This window comes from Elephas maximus, chromosome 2 (assembly GCF_024166365.1).
Source record: "Elephas maximus indicus isolate mEleMax1 chromosome 2, mEleMax1 primary haplotype, whole genome shotgun sequence".
NCBI classification, from domain to species: Eukaryota; Metazoa; Chordata; class Mammalia; order Proboscidea; family Elephantidae; genus Elephas; species Elephas maximus.
In genome coordinates, this window is record NC_064820.1 from 217,124,007 (window position 1) to 217,145,585 (window position 21,579).

Sequence of the window (21,579 nt, forward strand, 5' to 3'; positions counted from 1 at the left end):
AGGCCAGAGTAGAACACCCAAATGAGGAATGTGTTCCCTCCAAAATCCAGCAGGACACACCAAGCATTCTGGCTCCTTTTTAGCTGTGGGAGGGGCCAGACATAATAGCTTATCCTTCACTTTAGAAGGAATATCTCAACATCCCCCACACCACTGGACCCCTAGAAATTTCACTGAGGTGAAAAGTGCCCAAATTTTTGTGGGATTAATTGCCCAGCCTCTGGCATGCAAATATTTTACCAATAAGTCCAGAGTCATTGACACTTCTTCCTTACTAGGTCCAGTCAGCATAACATCATCAATGTAATGGACCAATGTGACGTCTTGTGGAAGAGAAAGGCGATCAATGTCCTGAGGGCTAAATTATGACATGGGGATGGAGAATAGATCTAGCTCTGAGGTAGGCAACTGAAGGTCTATTGGTGGCCTTGCCAGCTGAAGGCAAACTGCTTCAGGTGGTCCTTCAAAACAGGCATGGAGAAAAAGGCATTAGCCAGATGAGTAGCTTCATGCCAATTACCAGGAGATGTATGAATTTTCTCAAGCAATGAAACCACATCTGGAAGAACAGCTGCAATTGGAGTCACCACCTGGTTAAGTTTCCGATAACCCATTGTCATTCTGCAAGATCCATCTGTTTTTTGCACAGGCCAGATAGGCGAGTTGAATGGGAATGTGGTGGGGATCACAACCCCTGCATCCTTCAAGTCTTTGATGGTGGCAGTAATCTCTACAATCCCTCCAGGAATGCAGTATTGCTTTTAGCTTACTGTTTTCCTAGGTAGGGGCATTTCTAACACCTTCCACTTGGCTATTCCTACCATAATAGCCCTTCCTCCATTTGTCAGTGATTCAATGTGAGGGTTCTGGCAGTTTCTGAATGTATCTATTCCAACTATGCATTCTCGAACTGGGAAAATCACCACAGGATGGGTTTGGGGACCCACTGGACCTACTGTGAGATGGACATGAGCTAAGATTCCATTAATAACCTGACCTCTATATGCCCCCAATCTATGGGTCACAGTGACATTTAGGGTCTCCTGGAATTAGTCAGTTCACAGCCAGTATCCACCAATCTATGAAAAGTCTGATTATTTCATTTTCCCCAATGAATTGTCAAGCTCATAAAAGGTCATAGATCTCTTTGGAGAAGGCTGAGACAAAGATTCACAGTATAAGTTCTAGGCAGTGTTTTGGACTCCTTCTTCAAGGAAACTGGGCCTCCTTTCCGTTCAAGGGGTTGTGAGTCTGTAAACTCACTCAAGTCCAGGAATTGATTGAGGGGCCGTGACTATTCCAGTGATTCAAGTTGGACTGCTGTTCACTTGACCTGAAATTCATCCACTTGTACAGACCAAGTAAATATTTAGTACATTTCATATCTATTTCACTCCTAGAGACACAATGTCTAAGTAGCCAATGCCCTAAGTCCGTAAAAGTCAGACTATTCTGATTACTGCTTTGACACCACTGTCCATTATGGTAACCATGCCCAACTTGTCTTTGTTGATTGAGTACAGCCACTTGGCCCCTACAACCCTGCAGTCAAATCCACCCCATTGTAGTTACATGTTTTAATTCAGTTAGGGCAGTTCCCACTGTCAAATCAGACTTAAATAAAATAGCAATCACAGCAGCCCTCAAGCATGCTGGGGCTCCCTTCACAAATTTGCTCCTAACTCATGTGGTGAAAGGTGTGTTCTCTGGGCACTCTACGTGTGGGTCTCACCTGATAAACTCACTCTAGTATGCCAATTTCCCTAAACCTTTGGATACCTTCTTCTACGGTATATCAAGGTAGGTCTGATACGTCAACTTGATTTAGTGTAGGCCACCATGGAATCCATGTTTCAGCAACCCAACCAAATAAACTATTAAATCCTTTCCTAACTTCTGGAGCTGAAACATTGAATGAAGAATCTGCACTAAGTGGGCCCACATCAACAAACTCAGACTGATCCATCTTTTTGTTCCTTGAACACTATCCCACACCCTTAATAGCCATTCCCAGACATATTCCTCAGGTTTCCATTTACACATATCAGAAAAGCCAAGCAGTCTTTTGGATTATAACGTACCTCCACTTGGGTCACACTTTGTAATTCACCTTTTGGGGCTCACTGGGACTTAAGTTATATGTCTAGAAGCCAAAATTAGAGGTGGGGATGTGTTTTGAGAACATTCAGTATTGTCTTCTAAGGCATCTGTGTCAGGCGAGTCCCTAGACAATGACTCAGACAAAAGTTCTTTAGACATAGCTGGGTTAATCTCATTAGATGGGTGTAGAGGAGATAATGGCTTTACTTGGGGAGGGTGTTTAGCAGTCAAAGATAGAGTATCCTCTTCAGATGATATAGAGAGGGCTGGCTCTCTGTTGGCAGAAGCAATTCAACAGAATTCAGTGGCTCAATGTTTCCAGTTTCCTGATTATCTGCCCATATGGCTCCATCCCAAGTTTCAAGATCCAATTTCTTCCCAATCAATGCTCTTACTTTAACTTCAGACACCTCTCAAGGTTGGTATTTGAGTTGACATTGTAATTCAGTTGCTCTTACAATAAGACTCTGGGTTTGGTTTTTGGTAATATCATCTGTGTTACTATGAGAAATAGGCTTTCTTTACAGGGACAAGTGGAATCTTTGAGGTACTTTATGTAACACTTTAGCTTTGGGTTTGAAGCCCTGAGTTCATCTCTTCCTTTTGCCAGTTTGTCTGGCAAAAGTAGAACCAACCATCCAGCTTCCTTATACTTCTGACAAAATTGTAGAAAGGCATCACACATGTCATCACCCAGAGCCTCAATTTTCACCAATAGCTAATCTACTGGTGATGATATTTTGTGTATTTGCGTTGCCACCTCCTGCCATGGATTAGCAGTGCCCTCTTTACTACTGGAAGCAAATTCATTCAACATCTTTAAGACTAACCAGATGTGAGAATTAATTTAGGAAACTCATTCCTACATTTTTTTTTTTCCCTTTAGAACCACTCTTGGTACCAAATGTCTTAGGCTGGGTTCTCCAGAGCAGCAAAACCAGAAAAGTGTATAAATACCTATACAAAGAGACTTACATCAAGGAAATAATTCATACAGTTGTGAGGGCAGGACCGTCCACATTCTGTGAGTCAGGATAGAGGCTTCTCCTGATTCACGTATGCGCAGGTGCTGGCAAACCCAAGATCAGCAGGTCAGATAGCTGGGCTGTTGCTCACAGGCTGTGAAGACTGATGAATGCCAAGAACAGCAAGCAAGACTACAGGTAAATTCCTAGCTTGAATCCCAAGAACTAGAGGTCAGACAAACAGGAGCCAGGAGCAGGATTTAGAGAGAGCAGAAGCCCAAGAGCCTTCCCAGGAATTCCATTTATTTTATTTATTTTTTTTTTTATTATTAACTTTTATTGAGCTTCAAGTGAACGTTTACAAATCAAGTCAGTCTGTCACATATAAGTTTACATACATCTTACTCCGTACTCCCACTTGCTCTCCCCCTAATGAGTCAGCCCTTCCAGTCTCTCCTTTCGTGACAATTTTGCCAGCTTCCCACTCTCTCTATCCTCCCATCCCCCCCTCCAGACAGGAGATGCCAACACAATCTCAAGTGTCCACCTGATATAATTACCTCACTCTTCATCAGCATCTCTCTCCTACCCACTGTCCAGTCCCTTTCATGTCTGATGAGTTGTCCTCGGGGATGGTTCCTGTCCTGTGCCAACAGAAGGTCTGGGGACCATGCCGCCGGGATTCCTCTGGTCTCAGTCAGACCATTAAGTATGGTCTTTTTATGAGAATTTGGGGTCTGCATCCCACTGATCTCCTGCTCCCTCAGGGGTTCTCTGTTGTGCTCCCTGTCAGGGCAGTCATCGATTGTGGCCGGGCACCAACTAGTTCTTCTGGTCTCGGGATGATGTAGGTCTCTGGTTCATGTGGCCCTTTCTGTCTCTTGGGCTCTTAGTTGTCGTGTGACCTTGGTGTTCTTCATTCTCCTTTGCTCCAGGTGGGTTGAGACCAATGGATGCATCTTAGATGGCCGCTTGTTAGCATTTAAGACCCCAGACGCCACATTTCAAAGTGGGATGCAGAATGTTTTCATAATAGAATTATTTTGCCAATTGACTTAGAAGTCCCCTTAAACCATGGTCCCCAAACCCCCACCCTTGCTCCGCTGACCTTTGAAGCATTCATTTTATCCCGGAAACTTCTTTACTTTTGGTCCAGTTCAATTGAGCTGACCTTCCATGTATTGAGTGTTGTCCTTCCCTTCACCTAAAGCAGTTCTTATCTACTAATTAATCAATAAGAAACCCTCTCCCTCCCTCCCTCCCTCCCGCCCTCGTAACCACAAAAGTATGTGTTCTTCTCAGTTTATACTATTTCTCAAGATCTTATAATAGTGGTCTTATACAATATTTGTCCTTTTGCCTCTGACTCATTTCGCTCAGCATAATGCCTTCCAGGTTCCTCCATGTTATGAAATGTTTCACAGATTCCTCACTGTTCTTTATCGATGTGTAGTATTCCATTGTGTGAATATACCACAATTTATTTAACCATTCATTCGTTGATGGACACCTTGGTTGCTTCCAGCTTTTTGCTATTGTAAACAGTGCTGAAATAAACATGGGTGTGCATATATCTGTTCGTGTGAAGGCTCTTGTATCTCTAGGGTATATTCCGAGGAGTGGGATTTCTGGGTTGTATGGTAGTTCTATTTCTAACTGTTTAAGATAACGCCAGATAGATTTCCAAAGTGGTTGTACCATTTTACATTCCCACCAGCAGTGTATAAGAGTTCCAATCTCTCCGCAGCCTCTCCAACATTTCTTATTTTGTGTTTTTTGGATTAAAGCCAGCCTTGTTGGAGTGAGATGGAATCTCATCGTAGTTTTAATTTGCATTTCTCTAATGGCTAATGATCGAGAGCATTTTCTCATGTATGTGTTAGCTGCCTGAATATCTTCTTTGGTGAAGTGTGTGTTCATATCCTTTCCCCACTTCTTGATTGGGTTGTTTGTCTTTTTGTGGTTGAGTTTTAACAGAATCATATAGATTTTAGAGATCAGGCGCTGGTCAGAGATGTCATAGCTGAAAATTCTTTCCCAATCTGTAGGTGGTCTTTTTACTCTTTTGGTGAAGTCTTTAGATGAGCATAGGTGTTTGATTTTTAGGAGCTCCCAGTTATCGGGTTTCTCTTCATCATTTTTGGTAATTTTTGTATTCTGCTTATGCCTTGTATTAGGGCTCCTAGGGTTGTCCCTACTTTTTCTTCGATGATCTTTATCGTTTTAATCTTTATGTTTAGGTCTTTGATCCACTTGGAGTTAGTTTTTGTGCATGGTGTGAGGTATGGGTCCTGTTTCATTTTTTTGCAAATGGATATCCAGTTATGCCAGCACCATTTGTTAAAAAGACTATCTTTTCCCCAATTAACTGACACTGGGCCTTTGTCAAATATCAGCTGCTCATATGTGGATGGATTTATATCTGGGTTCTCAATTCTGTTCCATTGGTCTATGTGCCTGTTGTTGTACCAGTACCAGGCTGTTTTGACTACTGTGGCTGTATAATAGCTTCTGAAATCAGGTAGAGTGAGGCCTCCCACTTTCTTCTTCTTTTTCAGTAATGATTTGCTTATCCGAGGCTTCTTTCCCTTCCATATGAAATTGGTGATTTGTTTCTCTATCACCTTAAAAAATGACATTAGAATTTGGATCGGAAGTGCATTGTATGTATAGATGGCTTTTGGTAGAATAGACATTTTTACTATGTTAAGTCTTCCTATCCATGAGCAAGGTATGTTTTTCCACTGAAGTATGTCCTTTTTAATTTCTTGTAGTAGAGCTATGTAGTTTTCTTTGTATAGGTCTTTTACATCCTTCGTAAGATTTATTCCTAAGTATTTTATCTTCTTGGGGGCTACTGTGAATGGTATTGATTTGGTTATTTCCTCTTTGATGTTCTTTTTGTTGATGTAGAGGAATCCAAGTGATTTTTGTATGTTTATTTTATAACCTGAGACTCCGCCAAACTCTTCTATTAATTTCAGTAGTTTTCTGGAGGATTCCTTAGGGTTTTCTGTGTATAAGATCATGTCATCTGCAAATAGAGATAATTTTACTTCCTCCTTGCCAATCCGGATGCCTTTTATTTCTTTGTCTAGCCTAATTGACCTGGCTAGGACTTCTAGCACGATGTTGAATAAGAGCGGTGATAAAGGGCATTCTTGTCTGGTTCCCGTTCTGAAGGGAAATGCTTTCAGGTTCTCTCCATTTAGAGTGATATTGGCTGTTGGCTTTGCATAGATGCCCTTTATTATGTTGAGGAATTTTCCTTCAATTCCTATTTTGGTAAGAGTTTTTATCATAAATGGGTGTTGGACTTTGTCAAATGCCTTTTCTGCATCAATTGATAAGATCATGTGGTTTTTGTCTTTTGTTTTATTTATGTGATGGATTACATTAATGGTTTTTCTGCTATTAAACCAGCCTTGCATACCTGGTATAAATCCCGCTTGATCGTGGTGAATTATTTTTTTGATATGTTGTTGAATTCTATTGGCTAGAATTTTGTTGAGGATTTTTGCATCTATGTTCATGAGGGATATAGGTCTGTAATTTTCTTTTTTTGTAATGTCTTTACCTGGTTTTGGTATCAGGGAGATGGTGGCTTCATAGAATGAGTTGGGTAGTATTCCGTGATTTTCTACGCTTTGAAATACCTTCAGTAGTAGTGGTGTTAACTGTTCTCTGAAAGTTTGGTAGAACTCTGCAGTGAAGCCGTCTGGGCCAGGGCTTTTTTTTGTTGGGAGTTTTTTGATTACCTTTTCAATCTCTTTTTTTGTTATGGGTCTATTTAGTTGTTCTACTTCTGAATGTGTTAGTTTAGGTAGGTAGTGTTTTTCCAGGAATTCATCCATTTCTTCTAGGTTTGCAAATTTGTTAGAGTACAAGTTTTCGTAATAATCTGATATGATTCTTTTAATTTCATTTGGTTCTGTTGTGATGTGGTCCTTCTCATTTCTTATTCGGGTTATTTGTTTCCTTTCCTGTATTTCTTTAGTCAGTCTAGCCAATGGTTTATCAATTTTGTTAATTTTTTCAAAGAACCAGCTTTTGGTTTTGTTAATTCTTTCAATTGTTTTTCTGTTCTCTAATTCATTTAGTTCAGCTCTAATTGTTATTATTTGTTTTCTTCTGGTGCCTGATGGATTCTTTTGTTGCTCATTTTCTATTTGTCCAAGTTGTAGGGACAGTTCTCTGATTTTGGCTCTTTATTCTTTTTGTATGTGTGCATTTATCGATATAAATTGGCCTCTGAGCACTGCTTTTGCTGTGTCCCAGAGGTTTTGATAGGAAGTATTTTCATTCTCGTTGCATTCTATGAATTTCCTTATTCCCTCCTTGATGTCTTCTATAACCCAGTCTTTTTTCAGGAGGGTATTGTTCAGTTTCCAAGTATTTGATTTCTTTTCCCTAGTTTTTCTGTTATTGATTTCTAGTTTCATTGCCTTGTGGTCTGAGAAGATGCTTTGTAATAATTCTATGTTTTCGATTCTCTAAAGGTTTGTTTTATGACCTAATATGTGGTCTATTCTAGAGAATGTTCCATGTGCGCTAGAAAAAAAAGTATACTTTGCAGCAGTTGGGTGGAGAGTTCTGTATAAGTCAATGAGGTCAAGTTGGTTGATTGTTGTAATTAGGTCTTCCGTGTCTCTATTGAGCTTCTTACTGGATGTCCTGTCCTTCTCCGAAAGTGGTGTGTTGAAGTCTCCTACTATAATTGTGGAGGTGTTTATCTCACTTTTCAATTCTGTTAAAATTTGATTTATGTATCTTGCAGCCCTGTCATTGGGTGCATAAATATTTAATATGGTTATGTCTTCCTGATCAATTGTCCCTTTTATCATTATGTAGTGTCTTTCTTTATACTTTGTGGTGGGTTTAAGTCTAAAGTCTATTTTGTCAGAAATTAATATTGCTACTCCTCTTCTTTTTTGCTCATTGTTTGCTTGATATATTTTTTCCCATCCTTTGAGTTTTAGTTTGCTTGTGTCTCTAAGTGTAAGGTGTGTCTCTTGTAGGCAGCATATTGATGGATTGTGTTTCTTTATCCAGTCCAAAACTCTCTGTCTCTTTATTGGTGCATTTAGTCCGTTTACATTCAGCGTAATTATAGATAAATAAGTGTTTAGTGTTGTCATTTTGATGCCTTTTTATGTGTGTTGTTGACAATTTCATTTTTCCACATACTTTCTTGTGCTAAGACGTTTTTCTTATTAAATTGTGAGATCCTCATTTTCGTAGTGTTTTACTTTATGTTTGTTGAGTCGTTACGTTTTTCTTGGCTTTTATCTTGAGTTATGGAGTTGTTATACCTCTTTGTGGTTACCTTATTATTTACCCCTATTTTTCTAAGTAAAAACCTAACTTATATTGTTCTATATCGCCTTGTATCACTCTCCATATGGCAGTTCAATGCCCCCTGTATTTAGTCCCTGTTTTTGATTATTGAGATCTTTTACATATTGACTTCCATGATTCCCTGTTATGAGTATATTTTTTTTTTAATTAATTTGTTTTTGTGATTTCCCTATTTCAGGTGATATCAGGATGTTCTGTTGTGTGACCTTGTGTTGTGCTGGTATCTGATATTATTGGTTTTCTGACCAAACAATATCCTTTAGTATTTCTTGTAGCTTTGGTTTGGTTTTTGCAAATTCTCTAAACTTGTGTTTATCTGTAAATATCTTAATTTCGCCTTCATATTTCAGAGAGAGTTTTGCTGGATGTATGATCCTTGGCTGGCAGTTTTTCTCCTTCAGTGCTCTGTATATGTCGTCCCATTCCCTTCTTGCCTGCATGGTTTCTGCTGAGTAGTCTGAACTTATTCTTATTGATTTGCCCTTGAAGGAAACCTTTCTTTTCTCCCTGGCTGCTTTTAAAATTTTCTCTTTATCTTTGGTTTTGGCGAGTTTGATGATAATATGTCTTGGTGTTTTTCTTTTGGATCAATCTTAAATGAGGTTCGATGAGCATCTTGGGTAGATATCCTTTCGTCTTTCATGATGTCAGGGAAGTTTTGTGTCAGGAGTTCTTCAACTATTTTCTCTGTGTTTTCTGTCCCCCCTCCCTGTTCTGGGACTCCAAACACCCGCAGGTTATCCTCAGTGGTCAATGCAAAGTAATAAATGCACACATCAAAAAAGAAGGGCAAAAACCAAAACATTAACCCTACAACTCAAACAAATAGAAAGGAAGCAGCAAAAGAAAGTCACAGTCATCAGAGAAACAACTATTAGAGTGGAAATAATGAAACAGAGAACAGAAAAACAGTAGAAAGAATCAACAAGACTAAAACCTGGTTCTTCTAAAAGATCAATAAAATTCACAAACCACTGGCCAAATTGACAAAAGACAAACAGGAGAAAACGGGAATAACCTGAATAAGTAAGGAGATGAGTGACGTTGCAACAGAACCAACTGAAATTAAAAAGATCATAACAGAATACTATGAAAAATTATACTCCAACAAATTTGAATATCTAGAGGAAATGGATGAATGTCTACAAAAACACTACCTACCAACAGTAACACAAACCGAGGTAGAAAATTTGAACAGACCCTTAACAAAAGAAGAAATTGAAGGAGTCACAAATAAAAAAAAAATGCCCAACAAAAAAAGCCCTGGCCGAACAGCTTCACTGGAGCATTTTACCAAACATTTAGAGAAGAGCACACACCAATTCCACTCAAACTATTCCAGATCATAGAAAAGGAAGGAATACTCCCAAATTCATCCTATGAAGTCAGCATAACCCTGATACCAAAGCCAGGAAAAGATATAACTAAAAAAGGAAACTACAGAACAATATCCCTCATGAATATAGACACCAAAATACTCAAAAACAATCCTAGCCAATAGAATTCAACAGCATATCAAAAAAAATAATACATCACGACCAAATGAGATTCATCCCAGGTATGCAAGGATGGTTCAAAATTAGAAAATCAATCCACATAATACAACACATAAAAAGAGTCATATTATTAGATCATCACAACAGATGCAGAAAAGACATTTGATAAAGTCCAACACCCATTGCTTAAAAAAACTCTCAGCAAAATAGAAATAGAAGTTAAATTTCTCAACATAATAATGGGCATTTATACAAAAACAGCAGCCAACATTATCCTCCACTGAGAGAGTCTGAAACCATTCCCCTTGGGAATGGGATCCAGACAAGGATGCCCTTCAGTAATAATTACATATCTATATATACATATACATCATATACATATACATCATCTACATCGACATCGACATCATCTACATCTACGTCTACAACTACATCTCCATAACATAACTTATCCATAACATCTCCATAACATCACATCACATCTCCATAACATCACATCATCTCCATAACATCACATCATCTCCATAACATCACATCATCTCCATAACATAACATCTCCACAGCATCACATCATCTCCATAAATTCTCCATAACATAACATAGCCATAGCATTACATAAAATCCATAACACAAGATCTCCATAACATCACATTATCTCCATAATATAACATCTCCAAACATTACATCATCCCATAACATAACATCTCCAAAACATCACATCATCTCCATAACATCACATCATCTCCATAACATAACATCTCCATAACATAACATCATATCCATAACATAACTTCTCCATAACATAACATCTCCATAACATAACATCATCTCCATAACAAAACATCTCCATAACATAGCATCATCTCCACAACATAATATCTCCATAAGGTAGAATCATCTCCATAACATAACTTTTCCACAAAGTGACATCTCCATAACATAACATAATCTCCATAACATAACATCTCCATAACATAACATCATCTCCATAAAATCACATCTCCATAACATGACATCTCCATAACATAACATCATCTCCATAACATAACATCTCCAAAACATAACATCTACATAACATAACATCATTTCCATAACATAACGTCTCCATAACATAACTTCATCTCCATAAAACAACGTCTCCATAACATAATATCTCCATAACATAACATCTCCATAACATAACATTTCCATAACATAACAAATCCAAAACATGACATCTCCTTAACATAACAACTCCATATCATAACAACATCTCCATAACATAACATCTACATAACATAACATCATCTCCAGAACATAACATCTCCATAACATAACGTCATCTCCATAACATTAAAACTTCTCCATGACATAACATTCCCATAACATCTCCATAACATAACATCATCTCCATAACATAACATCTCCATAACATAACATCATCTCCATAGCATAACATCTCCATAACATAACATCTCCATAACATAAGATCTCCATAACATCTCCATTACATAACATCTCCATAACATAACATCTCCATTACATAACATCATCTCGATAACATAACATCTCCATAACATAACATGTCCATAACATAACATCACCTACATAACATAACATCTCCATAAGATAACATCATCTCCATAACATAACATCCCCATAACACATCTCCAGAACATAATATCTAAATAACATAACATCGCCATAAAATAACATATCCATAACATAACATCTCCAAAACGTAACATCATCTCCAAAACATAACGTCTTCATAACATAACATTATCTCCATAACATAACATCTCCATAACATAACATTTTGTCAATAACATAACATCTCCATAACATAATATCATCTCCATAAAATAACATCTCCATAACATAACATCTCCATAACATAACATCTCGAAAACACAACATCATCTCCAAAACATAACATCTTCATAACATAACATCATCTCCATAACATAACATCTTCTCCATAATATAACATCTCCATTACATAACATCATCTCCATAACATAACGTCATCTCCATAACATAACATCTCAATAACATAACATCTGCATAACATAACATCTGCATGCCAAACATCATCTCCTTAACATAACATCTCAATAATATAACATCTCCATAACAAAACATAATCTCCATAACTTATCATCTCCATAACATACCATCTTCATGAGATAACATCATCTCCGTAACATAACATCTCCATAACATAACATCTGCATAACATAACATCATCTCCTTAACATAACATCTCCATAACAAAATATAATATCCATATCATATCATCTGCATAACATACCATCTTCATAAGATAACATCATCTCCATAACATAACATCTCCATAACATAACGTCATCTCCATAACATAACATCATCTCCATAACATAACATCTCCATAACATAATATCTCCATAACATAACATCTCCATACCATAACATCATCTGCATAACATAACATCTCCATAACATAACATCATCTCCATAACATAACATCATCTCCATAACATAACATCATCTCCAGAGCATAACATCTCCATGACATAACATCTCCATAACATAACATCTTCTCCATAACATAACATCTCCATAACATAATATCTCCATAACATAACATCTCCATAACATACCATCATTTCCATAACATAACATCTCCATAACATCACCATAACATAACATCTCCATAACACATCTCCATAACATAACATCATCTCCATAACATAACATCTCCATAACATGACATAATCTCCACAAGATAACATCTCCATAACGTAACATCTCCATAACATGGCATCATCTCCATAACATAACAATTCCATAACATAACATCTCCTTAACATAACATCATCTGCATAACATAACGTCTTCATAACACAACATCATCTCCATAACATAACATATCCATAACACATCATCCCCATGACATAATATCTGCATAACATAATATGTCCATAACATAACATCTTCACCATAACATAACATCTCCATAACATAACATCTCCATAACATAACATCTAAATAACATAACACGTCCATAACATAACATCTCCGTAACATGACATAATCTCCACAACATAACATCTCCATAACGTAACATCTCCATAACATGGCATCATCTCCATAACATAACAATTCCATAACATAACATCTCCTTAACATAACATCATCTGCATAACATAACTTCTCCATAACACAACATCATCTCCATAACATAACATATCCATAACATAACATCATCCCCATGACATAATATCTGCATAACATAATATCTCCATAACATAACATCTTCACCATAACATAACATCTCCATAACATAACATCTCTATAATATAAGATCTCCATAACATAAGATCTCCATAACATAAGATCTCCATAACATAACATCTCCATAATATAACATCTCCATAACATAACATCTCCATATCATAACATCATCTCCATAACATAACATCATCTCAATAACATAAAATCTCCATAAAATAACATCGCCAGAATATAACATCTCCATAACATAACCTCATCTCCGTAACATAACATCTCCGTAACATAACATCTCCATATCATAACATCATCTAAATAACATAACATCTCCATAACATAACGTCTCCATAACATAGCATCTCCATAACATAACATCATCTCCATAACATAACATATCCATAACATAACATCTCCATAATATACCATCATCTCCATAACATAACATCTCCATAAAATAACATCACCATAACATAACATATCCATAACACAACATCTCCCTCACATAACATCATCTCCATAACATAACGTCTCCATAACATAACGTCTCCATAACATAACATGTCCATAACATAACATCTCCATAACATGACATAGTCTCCATAACCTAAAATCTCCATAACATAACATCTCCATAACATGGCATCATCTCCATAACATAACATCTCCATAACATAACATCATCTCCATAACATAACATCTCCATAACATAACATCATCGCCATAACAGAACATCTCCATAAGATAACATGTCCATAACATACCATCATCTCCATAACATAACATCTCCATAACATAGCATCATCTCCAAAAAATGACATCTGCATAACATAACATCATCCCCATAACATAATATCTCCATAACATAACATCTCCATAACATAACATCTTCTCCATAATATAACATCTCCATAACATAACATCTCCATCACATAACATCATCTCCATAACATAACGTCATCTCCATAACATATCTCAATAACATAACATCTGCATAACATATTATCTGCATGCCAAACATCATCTCCTTAACATAACATCTCAATAACATAACATCTCCATAACAAAACATAATCTCCATAACATATCATCTCCATAACATACCATCTTCATGAGATAACATCATCTCCGTAACATAACATCCCCATAACATAACATCTGCATAACATAACATCATCTCCTTAACATAACATCTCCATAACATAACATCTCCATAACAAAATATAATCTCCATATCATATCATCTGCATAACATACCATCTTCATAAGATAACATCATCTCCATAACATAACATCTCCATAACATAACGTCATCTCCATAACATAACATCATCTCCATAACATAACATCTCCAGAACAAAACATCATCTCCATAACATAACGTCTCCATAACATAACATCATCTCCATGACATATCGTCTCTATAACATCACATCATCTCCATAAAATAACGTCTCCATAACATAACATCACCTCCATAATATAACGTCTCCATAACATAACATCTCCATAACATAATATCTCCATAACATAACATCATCTCCATAACATAACATCATCTCCAGAGCATAACATCTCCATGACATAACATCTCCATAACATAACATCTTCTCCATAACATAACATCTCCATAACATAATATCTCCATAACATAACATCTCCATAACATACCATCATCTCCATAACATAACATCTCCATAACATAACATCACCATAACATAACATCTCCATAACACATCTCCATAACATAACATCATCTCCATAACATAACATCTCCATAACATGACATAATCTCCACAACATAACATCTCCATAACGTAACATCTTCATAATATAACATCATCTCCATAAGATAACATATCCATAACATAACATCATCTCCATAACATAACATCTCCATAACATAGCATCATCTCCAAAAAATGACATCTGCATAACATAACATCATCCCCATAACATAATATCTCCATAACATCTCCATAACATAACATCTTCTCCATAACATAACATCTCCATAACATAACATCTCCATAACATAACATCATCTCCATAACATAATATCTCAATAACATAACATTTGCATAACATATTATCTGCATGCCAAACATCATCTCCTTAACATAACATCTCAATAACATAATATCTCCATAACATAACATAATCGCCATAACATAACATCTCCATACCATACCATCATCTCCATAACCTAACATGTGCATAACATAACATCATCTCTATAACGTAACATCACCATAATATAACATCATGTCCATAACATAACATCTCCATAACATATCATCTCCATAACATAACGTCTCCATAATATAACATCTTTATAACATAACATCTCCATGACATAACATCATCTCCATAAGATAACTTCTCCATAACAGAACATCAAGCAAACATCTCCAGAATAGAACATCAAGCAGACATCTCCAGAGCAGAACATCTAGCAAACATCTCCATAACATAACATCTCCCTACCATAACATCATCTCCATAACATAACATCTTCTCCAAAACATAACATCTCCATAACGTAACATCATCTCTGTAACATAACATCGCCAAAACATAACATCTTCTCTGTAACATAACATCTCGTAACATAGCATCATCTCCGTAACATAACATATCCATAACATAACATCATATCCAGAACATAACATCATCTCCATAACATAACGTCTCCCTAACATAACAACATCTCCATAACATAAAGTCTCCATAACATAACATCTCCATAACATAATATCTCCATAAAATAACATCATCTGCATAATATAACATCATCTCCATATCATAACATCTGCATAACATAACATCATCTCCATATCATAACATCTCCATAACATAACATCATCTCCATAACATAACGTCTCCATAACATAACATCATCTGCATAACATAACATCTCCATAACATAACATCATCTCCAAAACATAACGTCTCCATAACATAACTTCTCCATAACATAATATCTCCATAAAATAACATCATCTGCATAATATAACATCATCTCCATAACATTACATCTGCATAACAGAACATCATCTCCTTAACATAAGATCTCCATAACATAACATCTCCATAACCAAACATAATCTCCATAACATAACATCTTCATAAGATAACATCATCTCCATAACATAACATCTTCATAACATAACATCTCCATAACATAACATCATCTCCATAACATAACATCTCCATAACATAACGTCATCTCCATAACATAACGTCATCTCCATAACATAACACCTCCATAACATAACATCTCCGGAACATAATATCTTCTCCATGACATAACATCTCCATAATATAACATCTCCATAACTTAACATCATCTCCATATCATAACATCTCCATAGCATAACATCATCTCCATAACATAACATCTAAATAACATAACATCATCTCCATATCATTACGTCTCCATAACATAACATCATCTCCATAACATAACGTCTCCATAACATAACATCATCTCCATAATATAACGTCTCCATAACATAACATCATCTACATAACATAACGTCTCCATAACATAACATTTCCATAACATAACATCTCCATAACATAATATCTTCTCCGAAACATATCTTCTCCGAAACATAACATCTCCATAACATAACATCATCGCCGTAACATAACATCGCCATAACATAACATCATCTCCGTAACATAACATCTCGTAACGTAGCATCATCTCCGTAACATAACATATCCATAACATAACATCATCTCCATAACATAACATCTCCAGAACATAACATCATCTCCAGAACATAACATCTCCATAACATAACATCATCTCCATAACATAACGTCTCCATAACATAACATCATCTCCATAACATAACGTCTCCATAACATAACAACATCTCCATAACATAACGTCTCCATAACATAACAACATCTCCATAACATAACATCTCCATAACATATCATCATCTCCATAACATAACATCTCCATAACAGAACATCAAGCAAACATCTCCAGAAGAGAACATGAAGCCAACTTCTCCAGAACAGAACATCAAGCAAACATTTCCAGAACAGAACATGAAACATACATCTCCAGAACGGAACATCAAGCAAACATCTCCAGAACAGAACATCAAGCAAACATCTCCAAAAGAGTACGTCAAACAAACATCTACAGAGCAGAACATCAAACAAACATCTCCAGAGCAGAACATCAAACAAACATCTCCAGAGCAGAACTTCAAACAAACATCTCCAGAGCAGAACATGAAACAAACATCTCCAGAAGAGAACATCAAACAAACATCTACAGAACAGAACATCAACTCCACAACATAACATCATCTCTATAACATAACATCTCCATAACATAACATCATCTGCATAACATAACATCTCCATAACATAACATCATCTCCATAACATAACATCTCCATAACATAACGTCAACTCCATAACATAACATCATCTCCATAACGTAACATCTCCATAACATAACATCTCCATAACATAAAAAATTCTCCATGACATAACATCCCCATAACATAACATCTCCATAACATAACATCATCTCCATATCATAACATCTCCATAACATAACATCATCTCCAGAACATAACATCTCCAGAACAATACATCATCTCCATAACATAACGTCTCCATAACATAACATCATCTCCACGACATAACGTCTCTATAACATAACATCATCTCCATAACATAACGTCTCCATAACATAACATCACCTCCATAATATAATGTCTCCATAACATAACATCTCCATAATATAATATCTCCATAACATAACATCATCTGCATAACATAACATCATCTCCATAACATAACATCATCTCCATAACATAACGTCTCCATAACAGAATATCAAGCAAACATCTCCAGAACAGAACATCAACCAAACATCTCCAGAACAGAACATCAACCAAATATTTCCAGAACAGAACATGAAGCATAAATCTCCAGAATGGAACATCAAGCAAACATCTCCATAACAGAACATAGAGCAAACATCTCCAGAAGAGAACGTCAAACAAACATCTCCAGAGTAGAACATCAAACAAACATCTCCAGAGCAGAACGTCAAACAAACATCTCCAGAGCAGAACGTCAAAAAAACATCTCCAGAGCAGAACATCAAACATCTCCAGAGCAGAACATCAAACAAACATCTCCAGAGCAGAACATGTAACAAACATCTCCACAAGAGAACATCAAGCAAACATCTACAGAACAGAACATCATCTCTACAACATATCATCATCTCCATAACATAACATCTCCATAACATAACATCATCTGCATAACATAACATGTCTATAATATAACATCATCTCCAGAACATAACATCTCCATAACATAACGTCATCTCCATAACATAACATCATCTCCATAACATTAAAAATTCTCCATGACATAACATTCCCATAACATAACATCTCCATAGCATAACATCATCTCCATAACATAACATCTCCAGAACATAACATCATGTCCATAACATACCGTCTCTATAACATAACATCATCTCCATAACATAACGTCTCCATAACGAAACATCATCTCCATAACATAACGTCTCCATAACATAACATCATCTCCATAACATAACGTCTCCATAACATAACATCATCTCCAAAATATAACGTCTCCATAACATAACATCATCTCCATAACATAATGTCTCCATAACATAACGTCATCTACATAACATAACGTCTCCATAACATAACATTTCCATAACATAACATCTCCATAACATAACATCTTCTCCGAAACATAACATCTACATAACATAACATCATCGCCGTAACATAACATCACCATAACATAACATCATCTCCGTAACATAACATATCCATAACATAACATCATCTCCATAAGATAACATCTCCATAACATAACATTATCTCCATAACATAACGTCCCCATAACATAAGTTCATCTCCATAACATAACGTCTCCATAACATAACTTCATCTCCATAACATAACGTCTCCATGACATAACATCATCTCCATAACATAACGTCTCCATAACATAACTTCATCTCCATAACATAACAACATCTCCATAACATAACAACATCTCCATAACATAACATCTCCATAACATATCATCATCTCCATAACATAACATCTCCATAACAGAACATCAAGCAAACATCTCCAGAAGAGAACATGAAGCCAACTTCTCCAGAACAGAACATCAAGCAAACATTTCCAGAACAGAACATGAAACATACATCTCCAGAACGGAACATCAAGCAAACATCTCCAGAATAGAACATCAAGCAAACATCTGCGTAACAGAACATCAAGCAAACATCTCCAGAAGAGTACGTCAAACAAACATCTACAGAGCAGAACATCAAACAAACATCTCCGGAGCAGAACATCAAACATCTCCAGAGCAGAACTTCAAACAAACATCTCCAGAGCAGAACATGAAACAAACATCTCCAGAAGAGAACATCAAACAAACATCTACAGAACAGAACATCAAGTCCACAACATAACATCATCTCTATAACATAACATCTCCATAACATAACATCATCTGCATAACATAACATCTCCATAACATAACATCATCTCCATAACATAACATCTCCATAACATAACGTCAACTCCATAACATAACATCATCTCCATAACATAACATCATCTCCATAACATAACATCTCCATAACATAACATCTCCATAACATAAAAAATTCTCCATGACATAACATCCCCATAACATAACATCTCCATAACATAACATCATCTCCATAACATAACATCTCCAGAACAATACATCATCTCCATAACATAACGTCTCCATAACATAACATCTCCATAACATAATATCTGCATAACATAACATCATCTCCGTAACATAACATCTCCGTAACATAACATCTCCGTAACATAACATCATCTCCGTAACATAACATCATCCCCGTAACATAACATCATCCCCGTAACATAACATCATCCCCGTAACATAACATCATCCCCGTAACATAACATCATCCCCGTAACATAACATCATCCCCGTAACATAACATCATCTCCGTAACATAACATCTCCATTACATATCTCCATTACATATCTCCATTACATATCTCCATTACATATCCATATCCATATCCATATCCATATCCATATCCATATCCATATCCATATCCATATCCATATCCATATCCATATCCATATCCATATCCATATCCATATCCATATCCATATCCATATCCATATCCATATCCATATCCATATCCATATCCATGTATATATTCAACACCGTATATTCCACCTGAATTCAGAGGCCATCTCAAGAATAGGTTTGACATGTTGAACACTTATGACCCAAGACCAGACGAGTTGTGGAATGGGTTCAAGGACATCATACATGAAGAAAGCAAGAGGTCACTAAAAAGACAGGAGAGAAAGAAAAGACCTAAACAGATGTCAAAAGAGACTCTGAAACTTGTGCTTGAACGTGAAGTAGCTAAAGGAAAAGGAAAAAATGATGAAGTAAAAGAGCTGAACAGAAGATTTCAAAAGATGACTCCAGAAGACAAAGTATTATGATGACATGAACAAAGACCTGGAGATAGAAAACCAAAGGGGAAGAACACGCTCAGCATTTTGCAAGCTGAAAGAACTGAAGAAAAAATTCAAGCCTTGAGCTGCAATAGTGAAGGATTCTACTGGGAAAATAATAAACGACACAGGAAGCATCAAAAGAAAATGGAAGTAATACACAGAGTCACAATATCAAGAAGAATTGGTCTACGTTCAACAATTTCAGGAGGTAACATACGATCAGGAACCGATGGTACTGAAGGAATAAGTCCAAACTGCATAGAAGGCATTGGTGAAATACAAGGCTCTGGGAATTGATGGAATAACAGCTGAAATGTTTCAACAAATGGATGCAGTGCTGGAAGTGCTCACTCATCTATGCCAAGAAATTTGGAAGACAGCTACCTGGCCCACCTACTGGAAGAGATCCATATTTACGCCTATTCCCAAGAAAGGTGATCCAACTGAATGTGGAAATTATCAAACAATATCATTAATATCACACCCAAGCAAAATTTTACCGAAGATCATTCAAAAGCGACTGCAGTAGTACATCCACAGGGAACTGCCAGAAATTCAGGCGAGATTTACAACAGCACGTGGAACCAGGGTTATCACTGCTGATGTTAGATGGATTCTAGCTGAGAGTAGGAAATACCAGAAAGATGTTTACTTGTGTTTTATTGACTATGCTAAGGCGTTTGACTATGCGAATCATAACAAATTATGGATAACCTTGCAGAGAATGGGAATTCCAGAACACTTAATTTGCTCATGAGGAATCTGTACAGAGATTAAGAGGCAGTCCTTCAAAGAGAACAAGGGGATACTGTATG